The 18,550-nt window shown below is 45.5% G+C and overlaps 1 protein-coding gene across 2 annotated transcripts in view; it reads left to right on the forward strand.

Annotated features, from left to right (window-relative positions):
- FBXW4 (F-box and WD repeat domain containing 4) overlaps positions 1-18,550 on the forward strand; it is a 160,581-nt gene that overhangs the window by 45,542 nt on the left and 96,489 nt on the right. The gene's annotated exons all lie outside the window — the stretch shown is intronic.

The following is an 18,550-nucleotide window of genomic DNA, read 5'->3' on the forward strand; positions in this document are numbered from 1 at the left end:
CGTACACATACTCATTACGCGTGGTGCATTATTGTGGGTAACCCTAGAGCAACTGGAAAGCCAATACAGTATTGACTTCAGGGCTATTGGCACTGATTTTGTCTGAGCGGATTCCTTGTCCCACAGTAAAATACAGGAAAGAAAGAAGTTACCTATGCTCAATTAAAAATTCCAAGCTCTACGCCGTCAAAACATAGCAGGGGTGCTCCACTCCAGTCATCAAGACCCCTCAACAGATCAGGTTTTCAGGATATCCCAGCTTCAGCACAGGTGGCTCAATCAGTGGCTCAGTTGAACCTGTGCTGAAGCATGGATATCCTGAAAACCTGAGCAGTTGAGGGGAGGGGGGTCTTTAGGACTGGAGTTGAGCACCCCTGATCTAGACACACGACATATCTATTTTACATGTGATGGTATAGAGTTTACAAACAGCACAGACCAACACACAGCCTCTCTCACCGCTCCATGCTGTTTCCTCCTCTCCTTGGTCCCACCCTCAGGCTCCTGATACCATCCTGATTTGGCTGCTACTGGGTAATGCCCCCAACCAGGATGGTGAAGCTGCCCAGCCCCCTAGCTACAGCCGCCCCTGCTCAGGGAAATCCCGCGGCCCCCCAAGCGCCGGTCAAGTCACTATGTTTAAAGAGGCAATATCAGACACATACTTGTCCAGTATTACCCCTCATTTTTTGCTGAACAGTGTTCAAACACAGGACAGTCCGGTTCAATACCAGACACTTGACAACCCTACAGGTTGTTGATTGGAATATTGCAAAATCACAAGTAATTGTTGTAGTGGCATTGTTTGTTTTTCCATTCTCTGAGTAGATGTTTCATACAATTTAAAATCTGGATCATAAAATTTTGTTCTGAAATGTTATCTTTGAGCAAAAGCACACACACCTAACACGCACCTTCTTGAAACTTGCATTTGATTTGTTTTTGCAATGTTTCCCTTTTGCTGCGTTTTTACTGTATTTTACCATGTTATTTTTTTATCTGAAGCCATCACACAAGCACAAGACAGGATTTATTTCTTCTGCAGACAAATGGCAGAATTTATGGAAAAAAAACATTTTTTTGGATCTAGCGCATAATATTTTCCAAAACCTTTTCTTCCTATTCCCCACACACCAGCCCTCTAGAAATCAAGCAATATATTTTCTGAACGTGAATGTCCTTTGAAATATCAAGTGGAGCAGAGGGAGGAATCGTGCAATGACTGGTATGAGCCACATTAAAGAATTCCCTTTGATCGTTGGGGTGCCCATTTTTAAGCGCAAGGCTGTAAAAACAAACTTATTGCAAATAATCGTTTCTTCTATTATTCACATGGACCATTTTTTTTGTAAAGAACAAGAATATACTGTAAGCTCAATCTCAGGAAATATTGTTATGGAACTTCGTCTTTTTTTTTTTTTAAAGTTATTTATTCTGCCAATTATTCTTCCTGCTTAAAGCAAAGTATCCACTAGAAGACTTTTCACAGGTATTAAATGCAGTTACTGAGCAGAAACAACATTTGGATTTTTTTTTAAGAAGTAGCAAATTAAACAAATCCACCATTGAAATGTAGCATGTTTGTTACCGTTGGCTGTGGAGTAAACCAGAGGTGCATAATTCCAGTCCTCAAGCCGCCCTCACCCCCTCCATCCCCTCCCCCCCCCCCCCAAATAGGTCAGGTTTTAAGGATATCTCGGCTTCAGCACAGGAGGCTCAATAAGTCCATTCTTCAGAACAGGTGGCTCAATTAGTCCCTGCTTCAGCACAGGTGACTCAATCAGTGACCTGACCTGTTGGGGAGGGGGTAGGGGGGTGTGTCTTGAAGACTGGAGTTGAGCACCCCTGGTGTTAGCAAAGTACAGTAAGTGATTAGGCTTCGTCTTTTTCTCTTTTCAGTCCTCACACCAACAGCAGGGCACTCTTCTGCATTGCACTTCTGGGCCATGCAGCACTGTCGGAGTTAAATTCACGGTTGGGATGATGCATTTTTCCTGTCTTTATTACCATACCGTCAGACCACCGTTTTTCAACAGGTGGGAGTTCTGTGCTTCACTGTTGCTGAAAAGCTGGGCATGCTTAAGTGATGACCTTTTGAGTCTGTCTCTTGTAAGGACAGTGTCGACTTTCCCCTTGGTCCAATTTAAGGCAGCAACACACAGACTTGCACACTCTCACTGTCACAATATTTACCTAGAGTGTTTTCTTTTTGCACTGGATGATAGACCTGATCCTGCAGAGCAGCTGCCCCCAATGGCTGGCTTTGAATCAGTCACCCATTTTATGGGCGACCATGAATTTCTCCCTCCGCCCCAATTACCCATCCAGTCTCCACTCCGTGGAAATTCTTTTTGAATTAGAGACGATTATCCACGTCATTAATTCTTCAATTTGATGGCTGATATAGCAGTGCCCGCAACACACTGGTGACCTCGGATAATGGAAACTGCTTCTTAACATATTGATGATGAGAGAAGTTAATTAAAATTCCTTAGAGTAAAGGTGTCGGCTAACCTATAAACCTGTCGCTTCACAACAAATCACAGCCACGGAGAACAGGAGAGAGAAGTGGACAAAATGAATGTTCAGAAGATGGGAGGCAGATCATAAGAAGATACATTTCCTAAAACAATACTCTCTCACTCTTATTGCACAGATGAAAGGTTATGGAAATCGTGTTACGCTGTTGCCTATGTACAAGTACACTAGTAATGGGTATGGCAATATTGCAGGAGTGGCCAACTCCAGTCCTCAAGGGCCACCCAACAGGTCAGGTTTTCAGCATATCCCTGCTTCAGCACAGGTGGCTCAGTCATGACTGCAATATTGCATCGCAGATTTAGCCTATTGACAAAACGACGATATGTACGTGTGTTCCATAGGGAACAAGAAGCTCCGGCGACTGTGTTACCTGTTCACGCCTCATCGTGACCTAATACAGCAGAGCATATGTTACTTTCAAGATATATATATACCTGCAAGGGCTATAGTTTATACCCTGGATCTTACGAGGCAGTGATATAAGGCATATTTATTGGCTTTCATAGAATAGATTGACACTGCTTAAAAAAAAATTAAGAAATGGGCAATTGTAAGTTTGTATATATTATTATTATTTTTTTTTACCATTAATATTTCCATGGTGTATAGAAATGCTTTGGAGAATTTTTTACAATGTTCATCTTTTATGTAGTGTTGCGATTAGACGGTCACTCCTGCAAGTCACAGGTAAACTATTATTTTTACTCTGTTATTCGTTTGCAAAGTAACTAGGATGTGATCATTAGTCTAACAGGTAAACATAGGGAGTTGATATACTAGAATGAATATGTTACTTTAAGGGTGATTGAAGTCAATTACACTGATATGATATTTCATTCAAGATGTGTAGAAAATGGCATAATTATACTGTAGCTCATCTCCTTTTATACTTATGGGACAAAACGCAGGCAATAATTTTGGGGTTAGGGTGCAGAAAAGAATTGTACGTTTTATCCACAATAAAATGAAGACTGCAATGTATTGATGAAATTGACAATAAGATCTCTTCTGGCAGTAGGAGCGTTATGGAAAAGCACTGCTTAGTAACTATGAGCCTATTTGTTATATATTTGGTGTGTATACTTTGTAGTCTGGCTGCACACTACAATATACGGAAAGGTAATTTGTTAGTGCAAAGAATAGGCTGGTGATGTAACCATGCTGGATAAAGCTACCGACCCACTTCCACAGGATACATGAACTAAACCGAGGAAAAGCATGGAGCACACAGCAGACTTCAGGAGCAATTCCTGTGTAAAAGCCCATTTTAACATACATGTATCTTCTATAGAACAGGACAAGCGTTTAACATTTCGGGGTTGCTGCATTATCAAAGTCGCAAGTTCTGATGAAGGTGCTGCTAGCCCGAAACGTTAACCGTTTGTCCTGTTCTGTTTAAGAATCATGTCCATTAAAATGGACATTTAAGCAGTAATTGCTCTGGAAGTCTGCTGTGCGCTCCATGTCTTTCACTGTTTGTTTTATATTTGGTGTTTAGTCCATTACATCTATTTCAGTTGTCAGGTAAAGTATAATAGAAACGTGGTAACCCATTTACAGATATTTACATTGTGGTCTGTTGCGATCTCATGCAGTAGCAATTCGTATTATTTTTGGGAAGATTCCAAATCCAGTGAAATGCACCAATTTTCATGCTGTACAGTTTTAGAGCCTCTGGGATTTCAAATTGAATGGCCATGCGTGTTGTGCTGAATTTGTGAAGGTAGTAAGGAATAAAAACGCTATTGTTAGTTAATGTTATATTTTTGTTATTAAATAATGTCAGTATCGTGTGAATACATTAGCCTTTAATCAAGGATGTGCTGCGAAGCTGCTTCTCTGTCCTGGAGAAGATCTTATTTCCATTTTTCTCAGTGGAGCTGGACACTTTTCCAGCACTGGGAAGCAGGTTTTGGGTTTTGAACTTAATTTGCAATTCCACTAATTAGATTTATAGCAAATCGGGTATTCACTTGGTTATCAAGAGTTCTACCAAAGTCTTCGTCCACCACCACCATCATCATCATCATCGCATAACAACACATAATCACTCTTGTAGCAAGTTAACTCTTTACATCAGCAGTTTGGCATTGGGTTGTACACTTATCAAGTCAAACTTAGACAAGACTTAATACATCATAAGCTGATTCTTTTTGGAAAATAAGGAGCTTCTGCTTTAGTTCTACATCTGCATTGTTAATATTGGTAGAAATACCCTTATGAGCACTTTAGTGTGTGGATTCCGACCAAAACATTACATATAGGAATAAACATGGGAGGATCTAAAGGGAATTTACAAGGCTGAGGTGGTAATATATAGTCTGATGCGGCCGTTCGTCTCGGGTTCTTCCGAAAAATATCCCAAACATCCACTTCCAACAACATGAAATAAGCGCCTAAAATATTGTTAATGATGGTTTTCGCGGGGTAGACATTAAGCAAAAAACTAAAGACACAGATTCAGTTCATTAGAAAGAGAAACTGGGGCATTATTATTATCATTGTATGGGTCAACGTATTCCGTAGCGCAGTACAATGTGGGAGAGGACCATAACATTGTATAACAAAGACTACATATAAGTCAAGACAAACTGAGACCATAAGGATTAGGTCCTTGCCCCAAGCGGCTTCCAATCTCATGAACAGTGACTGTGTTTAGAAACTCGTGTACTTTTTATCTTCCCTGTCCTTCGCACGGCCATCAATGCCATTTTTCATGTTGACTTGGAAAGATTTTTCTTTCCTTAAAGCAAAAGTTCATGAATTACGCCTGTTTACTTTTGCTGGGCTGTGCAGTATGCCTTTGTTTTTCCAGCTTTGATCAGTGCCCTGCCGACAGATAATTTAGCAATTGCATCCCAGGGTGGAAGTGTGGAGTTAATGTTAAAATGACTTCACTGGGTGATGAAGCAGAGCCAGGAGAAAAGCAGAGAGAGAGAGCGATCATAAATCCTTGTGCTAGTATAGTAGATCTTATTCCTTTGAAACATTGGACTTACGTTAAATAAAAGGTTTGTTTTCTATTTGTTTTTATAATCTTAAATGCCATTCTCTGCATTACAGATCCCAGGCTTCATTTGATTATCTGTTGTATTTCTGTTTTAATACGTACTGTATGTTCGGAGAGGTCCAGCAACCCACTGCATTGTCCTTTCAACGTGATCGAATAGTCTATGGGTAAAGGCAATGGTCTTTGAAGTGGGAGAATCCATTTCATGTCCGTGCTTGGTGTATATTTAAAATGTTGCCAATTATCCCAAATTTAGTGGGACCATCTGTAAATTGTAGGGAGTGTTCCCAAAGCAATAGAATCCAGTTTGGAAAAAAATAATAATATTCCAAGACCGCTTGCCTCTTTGTGTTTGAGTTTAATAGTGATAATCCAAATGTTTGGGGAGCGCAGATGTATATGAAATAGAAAATATACAAAATAAAGTGCAATATGTATGAACAATCTTGTGATTTTTCAGTCTATGTAACCTAGAGATGTGTACTCACAAAATCAGTGGCAGTCAGATGAACTTGAGATGGTCTGCCTCAGGTGTTCTTTTGAGCCCCTCAGGTCTGATCATCTCAGCTATTAAAGTAAAGGACCCAACATAGTGTTTACTTGTATAAAAAATATTTATCTAAAAAAAAAGATTGAAATGCACTCACATGGTGTTAAAGACAAATTGGCATATGAATGATATCTGGAGCACAGCCGATCGAGGTCTCATGGCGTTCTCTCTGCCTCCCTCTGCTCTACTCGGTCCCGCACTTCCGGTATGACTCTCCCGGCTGGATCTGTAGTGGGCGGTTAGGTAGGTAGCGCTGCGTTCTGCGTCCTCCATCAATCAGGATAGTGCCACTCTACGCGTTTCACCGGAACTTCCGGTTTCCTCAGTTTAATAGTGAGTCTGCATGGAAAGGAGGTGTACACAGAGAGGAGGAAGAAGGAAGAAATGGAAAAAGGAAGACCACAAACCTACTCATCTCTGCATAAAGTGTGCCACCCCAGCCAGATACTGTTTCATTATTAGTGTCACTAATTCTGTATCAGGGAGTTCCTAAACTATATATTTTTCTCCAGTGATTATTAACATTTTTGCTGCCTGTGAAGAGTAATAAAGATGGCGACCAGCATCCATTTATAGAATGCCAGTGTCACAATCCCAGTGGCGGAGGTTTTTTTGATGGCGCGCCACAATGAGGCTGACTCATATTGGGGAAAATGTAACCTCCAGCAAATACAAATATGAATATCTCTGAAAAGCTCAAATGAACCTGCTCTCCCTGTGACTGATGTACAGGAATACATTATCAGATTTAATTTTCATTATGTTTACGATGCATTAGAACAATTTTACTGATAATTACTGCAAGGAATTCTTTAAGGGTTTACAGAAGAATTATTGTCAAGATAAAATCAATATTTAGTGGGTCTGGTGGCTGGTCAGCAGCAGTGGCATATAACTTACAACGTCTAACTTAACCTAATGCATTGAGCGCTTGTGAATAATGATTGCGTGCCTTATGCAGGTGGCTTTGTAAGATGCATTAGATGCATTAGAGAGTACAATTAAAACTGCTTTATCGGACAAGATGAGGGGGGTGTGGAAATTATTTAGTGCTGCTTTGGTAACCTGTTATAAATTTGTCTTATCCACGAAAGCTGATTTATTTGGACATCGCAAGCTTTTAGGTGTAATCCGAATAAAAGCCAGTGGGGGATCCATCATACGTTATCAGTTAGTTTCAAAAAGTCTAAAGCCGTTCAACACAATTATAATTGTTTTCCTTTTCAGTAAGTCGTAATGAGTATTTTTTAGCAGATGGTCTTTAAAATCATAATAGTAATTCCTACCCGTTCAGCACCAGCTTTGTATGCTAACTAAAATGCTCTGATCCTGTGGGATAAAACTTGGGAGCAAGTGAAATATAGTCTCTGATACACAATGGTTTATCGCTGTAGAACTGTAACGCTTGCGCTCACCACGAACAAGGCGGGACCTCGGTACTGAGTTGGGAAAGTAGGAAACTGCGCACCCACAGCAGCAGGGGCACGCCTGGAGAGTGGGTTGTCAGCGTAGCCAGGTCTGGATTGGAGATATCGGGTTAGTTCAGATACTTGCCCGGCGTCCATGGGCGGAGCCAGGGGGATGGTCGGAGTCTGTTGTGCCGCGGTCGGGGGTTGGAGCCAGGAGATTGGTAGAGTGTCCGTAAGCCGTGATTAGGGGTGGAGAGGTGCGTGTAGTCGGAGGCAAGCCGGGGTCGTTATCCAGAGCAGGTCCAATAGTCAAGCCGGGTCGGTACACAAGAAAGCAACAGGGAGACGGCAACAAGGCACAAGGCAAGGCAAGCAAATGTAGGAACACAAGGCTACACAGGTTTATGCTCAGCAAGGGGAAAGTGAAAGTCTTTTATGTAAACAGGAACCAATGAGGCTGGGGGCGGAGCGGAGGCGCGGCCTCTGCAGAGGCAGGGATAGGCTGCAGGAGACAAGTGGGCATTTAGGAACTTGCCACTCAGCTGGGGAGCGGTGTACGACGTCGCGTGCGCTGCGCCGCACATGACAAACGCGTGACGCGACCGGAGGGCGGAGCCAAGCTCCGTGGCACGGAGTGAAGAGCTGCGGGTGCGCGCGCTCTGTAAACAGCGGGGGAGCGCGCTGCAACAGGTAAGGAGGGAACACGCCGCAGAGGACGTGTTCCCCGATTCCTTACAAAAACAGCGGTTCCCAACCCTTTTTTACACTGTGCATCCCAGGCTAGAATATTTGTCCTGCGAACCCCTAATTAATAAATCTTTGTGTCATACTCATCAGACTATTGCTAATAAAACTGTGTGACCAATTCCAGGCAGTATAGTGTCCTGTGCTCATGGGGGGAGGAGGGAACACCTATTTAATATGTCCCCAGACTGCACCTCTGTGTGTGTAGACCGCATGGCTGGTATCGTTGTCAATGACTGCGGGAGTTTTCAAATTTATGCTTTACCAAGTGTGCAGTCCCAACACTGGTTCAGGAACCCACTGTAATGCCTTGGTTCCGCCATTACATATTTGTTTTGGGGAACCCCTTGGAGACCCCTTGTGTACCCCCTGTTAGGAATAACTGCTTTAGAGTATCCATTTTTCAGATAATGAACTCCTGGAGAAGTGCAGATGTGAGTTGTGATACCCTTCAATGGGCCAGCAGAAGTATTCCTCATAGATTAAATTACTGTGTACCGAGATTTTGAAGCCTCAGTGGTATCTTCTACATGCGTACTGTTACCAGATCGTAAGCTTAATCATTATTAAAGAATGCGCACAGTCAGATTGGGCTCTGAGTTTAAAGATCTATTCTCTAAATTCATAAGTATTTCTAGTGGATAAGAGTTGCGTATACTGGTTGAACACCTTACTCTCAATCAGCTGAACTCTGCTTTTAGCAGAGTCATTAGAGAGTAATTTGGTGATTATTTTCAGGCTACAGTATATTCATTCCAACCCATTAATTTAAAATATTGATTAAATACTCTTACTATATATATATATATATATATATATATATATATATATATATATATATATATATATATATATACAGTGTTCGACAAATCACCCAAAAATCTACTCGCCCAACCAAAAAATCTACTCGCCACCTAGTCCCGCCCCATACCCCGCCCCCAACCCCGCTTTAAAATAAAATATATAAATAAAATACATTTAATAAATTCCTAGTCAGAACATTCGTTTTTGACAAATGTATTTATTACATTATACTACAATTAGTCCTTGTTATGTGTGTGTGTGTGTGTGTGTGTGTGTGTGTAAGTGTGTAAATGTCGGATCTAGAAATAAAAGCCACATTTGAATGACTAGTTTCCTGAACCCCATAACCAGTGTCTGGATGTCCCCGCTTCACAATATCTAAAGCAGCAATCCCACCTGGGATCTTACCTGATCCGCAGTCCCTCAATGTCCAGGTACCTCATTCCCGCAATGTTATAAGTTGGAGGGGATGTGTTCCCTACCGGTCTTCTGGGTTGGGGGGGGCTTCCGATGTCTTCTGTGTGAAGCTTGAGTCAGATCTGGAAGAAAGCAGTATAGGTTATTTTGGTGTAGTATAGGACAGTTAAGATATATAGGGTAAATAAAATATCCAGATACAAAGAGGGGGAGAGAGAGAGAGAGAGAGGGGGGGGTTAGAGGGAGAGAAAGAGAGGGGAGAGAAAGAGAGAGGGGAGAGAAAGAGAGAGGGAGAGAAAGAGAGAGGGAGAGAAAGGGAGAGGGTGAGAGGAGGAAAGAAAGAGAGGGGAGAGAAAGAGGGGGGAGAGAGGGAGAGGGAGAGAAAGAAAGAGAGGGAGAGAGAGGGAGAGGGGGAGAGAGAGAGAAAGAGAGAGAGGGGGAGAGAAAGAGAGTGGGGGAGCGAAAGAGAGTGGGGGAGAGAAAGAGAGTGGGGGAGAGAAAGAGGGGAGAGAAAGAGAGAGGGAGAGGGAGGGAGAGGGGAGAGAGAGGGAGAGAAAGAGAGAGGGGACAGAAAGAGAGAGGGGAGAGAAAGAGAGAGGAGAGAAAGAGAGAGAGGAGGGAGAGAAAGAGAGAGAAAGAGAGGGAGAGAAAGAAAGAGAGAGGGGACAGAAAGAGAGAGGGGAGAGAAAGAGAGGGGAGAAAAAGAGAGGGGAGAAAAAGAGAGGGGAGAGAAAGAGAGAGGGAGAGAAAGAGAGAGGGAGGGGGAGAGAAAGAGGGATAGAGAGAGAAAGAGAGAGGGGAGAGAAAGAGAGAGAGGAGAGAAAGAGAGAGAGGAGAGAAAGAGAGAGAGGAGGGAGAGAAAGAGAGAGAAAGAGGGAGAGAAAGAAAGAGAGAGGGGACAGAAAGAGAGAGGGAGAGAAAGGGAGAGAAAGAGAGGGGAGAAAAAGAGAGGGGAGAAAAAGAGAGAGGGGAGAGAAAGAGAGAGGGAGAGAAAGAGAGAGGGAGGGGGAGAGAAAGAGGGATAGAGAGAGAAAGAGAGAGGGGAGAGAAAGAGAGCGGGGAGAAAAAGAGAGCGGGGAGAAAAAGAGAGCGGGGAGAGAGAGGAGAAAAAGAGAGGGAGAGAAAGAGAGAGGAAGGGGGAGAGAAAGAGGTAGAGAGAGGGGAGAGAAAGAGAGAGGGGAGAGAAAGAGAGAGAGGGGAGAGAAGAGAGAGGGGAGAGAAAGAGAGAAAGAGAGAGGGGAGAGAAAGAGAGAGAGGGAGAGAAAGAGAGAGAAGGGGAGAGAAAGAGAGAGGGGAGAGAAAGAGAGAGAGAAAGAGAGAGGGGAGAGAAAGAGAGTGCGGGGAGAGAAAAAGAGACAGAGGAGAGAGAGAGAGAAAAAGAGACAGAGGAGAGAGAAGGAGATAGAGGGGGGAGAGAGAAAGAGAGGGAAGAGAGAGAGAGGGAGAGAAAGAGAGGGAGAGAAAGAGGGAGAGAGAGAGGGGAGAGAAAGGGAGAGGGTGAGAAGGAGAGAAAGAGAGGGGAGAGAGGGGAGAGAAAGAGGGAGAGGGAGAGAAAGAAAGAGAGGGAGAGAGGGGGAGAGAGAGAGAGGGGGAGAGAAAGAGAGTGGGGGAGAGATAGAGAGTGGGGGAGAGATAGAGAGTGGGGGAGAGAAAGAGAGAGGGGAGAGAGAGGGAGAGGGAGGGAGAGGGGAGAGAAAGAGAGAGAGGGAGAGAACGAAAGAGAGGGAGAGAAAGAGAGAGGGGAGAGATGGGAGAGAAAGAGAGAGAGGAGAGAAAGAGAGATGGGAGAGAAAGAGAGATGGGAGAGAAAGAGAGAGGGGAGAGAAAGAGAGAGGGGAGAGAAAGAGAGAGGGGAGAGAAAGGGAGAGAAAGAGAGGGGAGAAAAAGAGAGAGGGGAGAGAAAGAGGGAGAGAGAGAGAAAGAGAGAGGGGAGAGAAAGAGAGCGGGGAGAAAAAGAGAGAGGGGAGAGAAAGAGAGAGGGAGAGAAAGAGAGAGGGAGGGGGAGAGAAAGAGGGAGAGAGAGAGAAAGAGAGAGGGGAGAGAGGAGAAAAAGAGAGGGAGAGAAAGAGAGAAGGAGGGGGAGAGAAAGAGGGAGAGAGAGGGGAGAGAAAGAGAGGTGAGAGAGAAAGAGAGGGGAGAGAAAGAGAGAGGGGAGAGAAAGAGAGAGAGGGAGAGAAGGGGAGAGAAAGAGAGAGAAAGAGAGAGAAGGGGAGAGAAAGAGAGTGCGGGGAGAGAAAAAGAGACAGAGGAGAGAGAGAGAAAAAGAGACAGAGGAGAGAGAGAGAAAAAGAGACAGAGGAGAGAGGAGACAGAGGGGGGAGAGAGAAAGAGAGGGGACAGAAAGAGAGACCAGAGAGAGGGGAGACCAGAGAGGGGAGAGGGGGGAGACCAGAGAGAGGGGAGACGGGGGAGACCAGAGAGAGGGGAGACGGGGGAGACCAGAGAGAGACGGGGGAGACCAGAGAGAGAGGGGCAGGGGTGACTGACTGACCGGGGCAGGGGTGACTGACTGCTCGGGGCAGGGGTGACTGACTGACTGACTGACCGGGGCAGGGGTGACTGACTGACTGACCGGGGCAGGGGTGACTGACTGACCGGGGCAGGGGTGACTGACTGACCGGGGCTGGAGTGACTGACTGACTGACTGACCGGGGCGGGGGTGACTGACTGACTAACCGGGGCAGGGGTGGGTGACTGACCGGGGCAGGGGTGGGTGACTGATTGGGGCGGGGGGTACCTCTGGTGTCACACATACTCCCATACACACATACACATTCTCCCATATATAAACACCCACACACACACATATACACACACACACTCCCACATATACACACACACACTCCCACATATACACACACACACACACTCCCACATATACACACACACACTCCCACATATACACACACACTCCCACATATACACACACACACTCCCACATATACACACACACACTCCCACATATACACACACACTCCCACATATACACACACACTCCCACATATATACACACACTCCCACATATATACACACACTCCCACATATATACACACACTCCCACACACACATATATACACACACCCATATCTACACACACACACGCACACACACCCATATACACACACACACACACACACACACACACTCTCCCATATACACACACACATTCTCCCATGCCCACACACACTCACTCTCTACACACCTTTTGGAAAGGCCGCGACCAGCACCAGCACCACCACGCTCCCCACCCCCACCCCCCCCCCCCCCTCGCCCATCTCCTGCTCCGCGGGGACATGAGGGGGCATCCCCGCTCCCATCACCCGGCACGCTCCCTGACGCGGGACCGGGGGGAAGCGGGGACATGAGGGGGCATCCCCCGCTTCCATCACCCGGCGCGCTCCCTGACGCGGGACCGGGGGGAAGCGAGGACATGAGGGGGCATCCCCCGCTCCCATCACCCAGCGCGCTCCCTGACGCGGGACCGGGGGGAAGCGGGGGGGAAGCGGGGACGTGAGGGGGCATCCCCCGCTCCCATCACCCGGCGCACTCCCTGACGCGGGACCGGGGGAAAGCGGGGACATGAGGGGGCATCCCCCGCTCCCATCACCCGCTGCGCTCTCTGACACGGGACCGGGGGGAAGCGGGGGGGGGGGGAAGCGGGGACATGAGGGGGCATCCCCCGCTCCCATCACCCGGCGCGCTCCCTGACGCGGGACCGGGGAGAAGCGGGGACATGAGGGGGCATCCCCCGCTCCCATCACCCGCTGCGCTCTCTGACACGGGACCGGGGGGAAGCGGGAACATGAGGGGGCATCCCCCGCTCCCATCACCCGCCGCGCTCTCTGATACGGGACCGGGGCGAAGTGGGGGGGGAAGCGCCAGGGAGGGGAGGGAGGTGGGGGAAGGCACAGATAATACTTACTGTGTCCTCCATCCTCCATGGGGAAAAGAATGACTGCTCGTTGGGGGCTGGCTCATATAGAGCCTGGCCGCGCGCCCACAAAGCCTGGGTTCGCGCGCCAATCAGCAGTCAGGTAGGGAATTTTTTTATTTTTTTTCAGCCAGCGCGAGCAGGAAAAATTTTAAAAAACAAAACACGTGTGCTGCTTGGGCCAATAGTTACTCGCCCGGGGGTTAAATCCACCCGCCCCTATATATAATTATCAAAAATTTCGAGATACACTGATCTCTTCTTCCGGCGATGTTACAATGAATGAAGCAAGCAAAAGGTATACTTAAAAACAGTGTCTCTTGGAATGTTATCTGTGCTAGTCCTTCCCCCGGACTGTGGATGTGTTTTATGGCTAGAGGTGTCAAAAGGTTCCTGAAAGCAAGTGATGTAAGAGTGTGTGTATCTGTGTGAATATAAATTAATGGAGAGCCCACAGTGTATACAGTGCTTTACAAAAGGTGTGTGTGGAGTGGGAGTGGATATAAATGGTGTGGGTAGGTGTGGAAATGTGAGAGATTGTAGCATAACTAAAAGTGTGTGTGGATACTATGTGGTCCCTATAGGTGTATAGGGATGGAAAAACAGGGAGTATTAGTATGTGTAAGAGACAGCTGTGTGTGCATACATATAGCACAGTATGTACAGACATGACCTATAGCGCTCATGGGAAGAGAGTTCACTTGTGTCAGTAATGACTCATAAAATTTCGATCTCTGTTTAGGCCACCGCTAAGTGTCCCGAACAGTTGCATAAATTTGTATTCATGCAACCGTCTCTCTTTCGGTGTTTTAAGATTACCTTTGAGTATGGCAACCCTCAGATCGTTCATCTTATGGCCAGAGTCAGAGAAATGTTCGCCGACAGGACTGTCTCTTGTTCCGCGCTTCATGCTGTGGCGATGCAGGTTCATTCTCTTGTTTAGCCCCTGCCCTGTCTCACCTATGTAGTAGCAGCCCCCTGGGCATTTCATGCACATGATGCGGTACACGACATTGCTGGAGGAACAGGTGAACCTTCCTCTGATTTTGTATTCCCGATTCCTGTGTGGTATTTGTATTGTGTCCGCTGTGTAGAGCATTGCGCAGGTTTTGCATCTTGGGTCCTGGCATGGTTTTGTCCCGCATTCTGTTGTACTGCTGAATACTTTACTCCTCACCATAATATTCTTGCGATTATGGGATTGTCTGTATGATAATAAGGGTGCTTCAGGGAAGACCTGTTGCAGTCTTGTATCTTCCTGGAGGATGGGTTGTAGTTTCCTGGCGATCTTGCGTAGGGCTCCTAGGTGTGGGTTATATGTGACCACCAAAGGTACCCGGTCGCTTGTCTCCTTCTGTTTGTATTCAAGGAGATCACATCTTGGTATTCTGGTGGCTTTGTGAATTTGCTGGTCTACAATTCTGTGGTTATATCCACGGTTTATAAAATCTGATCTCAAGGCTTTAATCCGCTGGTCTCTGTCTGCTGTGTCGGAGCATATCCGGTTGTATCATATGGCTTGACTGTAGATGGTTGCATGTTTGGTGTGTGTCGGGTGGAAGCTGTTGTCCCTCAAATAGCTGTCTCTGTCTGTATTCCTGTTTAACTTCCATATAATGTACAGTAGAGGTAATAATTTGGTGGGGGGACAGGGGGAGCTGCTTATCTGGGGATCACAGCACTTAACTTTTTAAAGCTCTGCAAGGCTGTAGGTAAGATGGTCTAGAGCAGGAGTGCGCAAGCTATTAGAGCTGCACCCCCCTGCCTTCTCCACTCCTCCCCCCCGTGCTCGCGCCCCCCTCACCTCTTGTGCCGGCGGGGTCATGTGATGGTACATCACAGTTGCCATGGCGACACTTCCCAGCAGCCTTCTGAATCGAAGTAAGTTCAGGTTGCAGTGGCCTCACGAGATCCACCGGCATTTCATTTAAATGCCTTGGGGAAGAGCGCGGGGCCTCTGCAACCGCCGCGCCCCCTGAAAAATCTTGTGCCCGTGGTCTAAAGGCTGCCAATACCACCTGAAAGTCATCAATGGATGAAATGTTAGGTGTCTTAAGGTGTGTGTGTATTTATAATCTGTATCTCTTGACTGATCAAAACAGGCACCTGAGCTTTGGTATTTCCTTCCTGTGACTGCAAAACCGGTAACCATGTATTCTCATTTGTTCAGGTAACCCAAGAGTGGTGGGTGATTAGGGTTCAAAGTTAGATTAATTTTAGGGAGGAAAAGTGGAATCCATTTGAAATCTGAAAAGAGTAGAGAGCAATATCAGACATTCAACCAATCAGAACATTCATTTAATTAAAAAGAGAAAAATAATAGTAATTTTTTTTTTTTTACCCCATCTTGTGAAAATTGATTCACGGCCCCTGTTCTCCTAAATATTATTTATTGGACATAGAAAAGCTTGGTGGCATTAATGAATTCAGTGCCACCCACTAGAGGTGATCACTATGGGATGGACTCAAGATGGCAGAGGCATGTTCCTGTTTGAACATAAAAGGATACTTAAAAGTGGTCTGTCCAATGAGCTGATGCTGCACTTACTGAGCCCTTCCTTTATGAATCTCAAATGAAGATTTTTTTTTTTGAATGGCCCTACCAAAATAAATAAGTGAAGATGAGATGACGAGCTCTCGGTTTCTCTGCTCTCATGTATATACCTTTTCAGGCTGAAATGTATTTAATCGATTAACAAATATGTTATTTACTGAACTTTCAATTTCCTTACAGGGTATTCTATGGTGATGTGACTGAATAATTTGTTTTTCATTTTCAGCAAATAAAAATACCACTTGTAGGCACATTTGCATTTCTCGAACAGGTCCACAAACCTGCCTTTCCTCATTATCTCTTAGCACACACAACAGCACTTCCACTGCAGCCAGAGACTCTGGGTAATAACATGCAAATGAGCACTCACCGTGTGACTTTTTGTCCATTTTAACATGGACCCCTATAAGCTTATCCCTGCCGTATTACACAGCTTTTTCAGCACAGCCTGGGTTAAAGAAGAAAGACGTCACGCTGCGGTCGCTGGAAAAAATCAAATTGAAGTGACTTCCAGCGATCGCGCAAGCCTGAGGCCGCGTCCATAGTAGAATGTGCTAGCTTCCGCGCTTCCTCCTCCCGGCCTCGCGCTTCAAATACAAACTTATGCATTAGCGTCCTAGTGTTTGTTTCGGCGTGGGCTACCTAGCTCGCACTGTATCCTGCACTATGGACAAAGCCTTAATGTCACAGCATTCCTCAGTTGTTACTAGGAGGGTCTGCAAAGCATTGAAAAGTAACACATTGCTGGCTCTTCTGCCAGCCTGGTGGTTGACATTATATATAAACACTACTGCTTTTTATTATTTTATTATTATTATTAATTTATTATTTTTTGACATAGGATTGAAGCAGGGGGTCTCCGGAGCTGAACCCCATTCATTTCAGCTCCAGGGACCCCCTGCTTGCCGAGATATAGGCCTGTGAAGGGAGCCCCCGTATCTCTGCAAAGTTTAAAGCCCCCTGTCACGTGGGCCAATGGGAATCCTCACCGGATGACGTCACGGCTTCCTATTGGCCCGCAGGGTGCAGGAGCTTTGAAAAGTGTCTATTACGTGATCCATGCTGGCTGAGCGGAGAAGCTACCGGCACCTCTAACGGAGGTAAGTATCTTTGGAAGCAGGGGGTCTATGGGGGTTCAACTCGGGAGGCCCCTTACTTCAATTCTATGTTAAAAAAAACTTAAATCGCCTGCTTGGATTGCCTCTATAAAGACAAGTGTACTAACAGAAACACAGGGTAATATACATGACTATGGAAGGAGAAAGGGGGGATGAGAGGGAGGGAGGGATGATAGCTCTTGCTACAGTCTATATTCGTATAGGTGCCAGGTGTAAGAGAAACTGGACAGAAGATGCCACTTGCCTAAGCAAGCGAAAAAGACCCCTATATAACTAGCACTCAAGGACAGAACAATATAGTTGAATAAATTATAACTTTAATTGATGTATACAGTAAAGAGTGAAAAATACTCTGAAATAAACACACAACGCTAATGTTTAATGAATAAAAATAGTATTAAATCAAATAGGAAATTAAGATAAACCACCTCCAAAATAATGGGGGTGGTTTAGGCAAGTGGCATCTTCTGTCTAATATACATGACTCCTAGTCTGGTTGTTTCCAATCCATAACAACATAGCTCTGGTGTGTTGACCTGAAGTTTGTGTTCCTCCAGTAACCTAAAACATACATGCTGCTGAACTAATTTTGGTAACAAACTCAAAAGGTACGTTTGTAGTTTAGGAAGGTGTTAAGAATTGAACATTTGCATTGAGCTAACACTCCTTACTGTAATTCAGCAGATATAGGGAGGAGGATGTCATTCCAGACTGAATGCATTTGTAAGGGACCCACTGTATTTGGGAACAAAAACCTAATATTATGTTTCCTAAGGCATGGTGCATCTTTGATTAGGTGTAGGTCAAAAGAATTTACTCATTGTGACCTTACTAACGTGGTGTGATTGGCAGGCTGTCGTTTGAGAGAGGACGGCCTCTCCCTTTCATCTCACTTAGTACTTCACAGGGACAATAGAAAGCAGATTTTCCTTGTTGTTTCTCATTTGAAAAGGTCTGGTATCTCTACTAGGTACCTGTAACACGGGGGTCTTGATTGGGGTCTCATAAAGGACCCTGTCAGTATGTCCAAAGGCCAAGAATACAAAAGCTATCAGTGGGTGGGGGTCTCCGCTGACCACTGAAGAAGGGAGGGGAGGGTCTGGGAGCCAGTGGAGGGAGAAGCAACCCCTGATGGGAGCCTTAAAAAGAGGACCATTTTTGTCTAAAACCCATCAAGCACATCTGCAGAATTGTCCTAGTCGCTGCCTCCCAGTTTCAAAAGAAAATGATCGTTTGATAAACCGTCCTGATTCACCACTTTCTCACAAGAGCGAGAGACTCACCTTTGACCTTCGTATGATTTCACATCAGGCCAGCTTTTCTTTCTCCCTCAAATTGCTGTAGAAACTTTGAAATGCATCTCTTTCTTTCTACTTTCCCCCACCCCTCCTCCCCCTCTCTATCCCCCCTCTCACTCTACCTCTCCCCCCTCTTTCTCTCTCCCACCTCTCTCTTCCCCTCCCTTTCACCAC

Source organism: Ascaphus truei, chromosome 8, assembly GCF_040206685.1.
Source record: "Ascaphus truei isolate aAscTru1 chromosome 8, aAscTru1.hap1, whole genome shotgun sequence".
NCBI classification, from domain to species: Eukaryota; Metazoa; Chordata; class Amphibia; order Anura; family Ascaphidae; genus Ascaphus; species Ascaphus truei.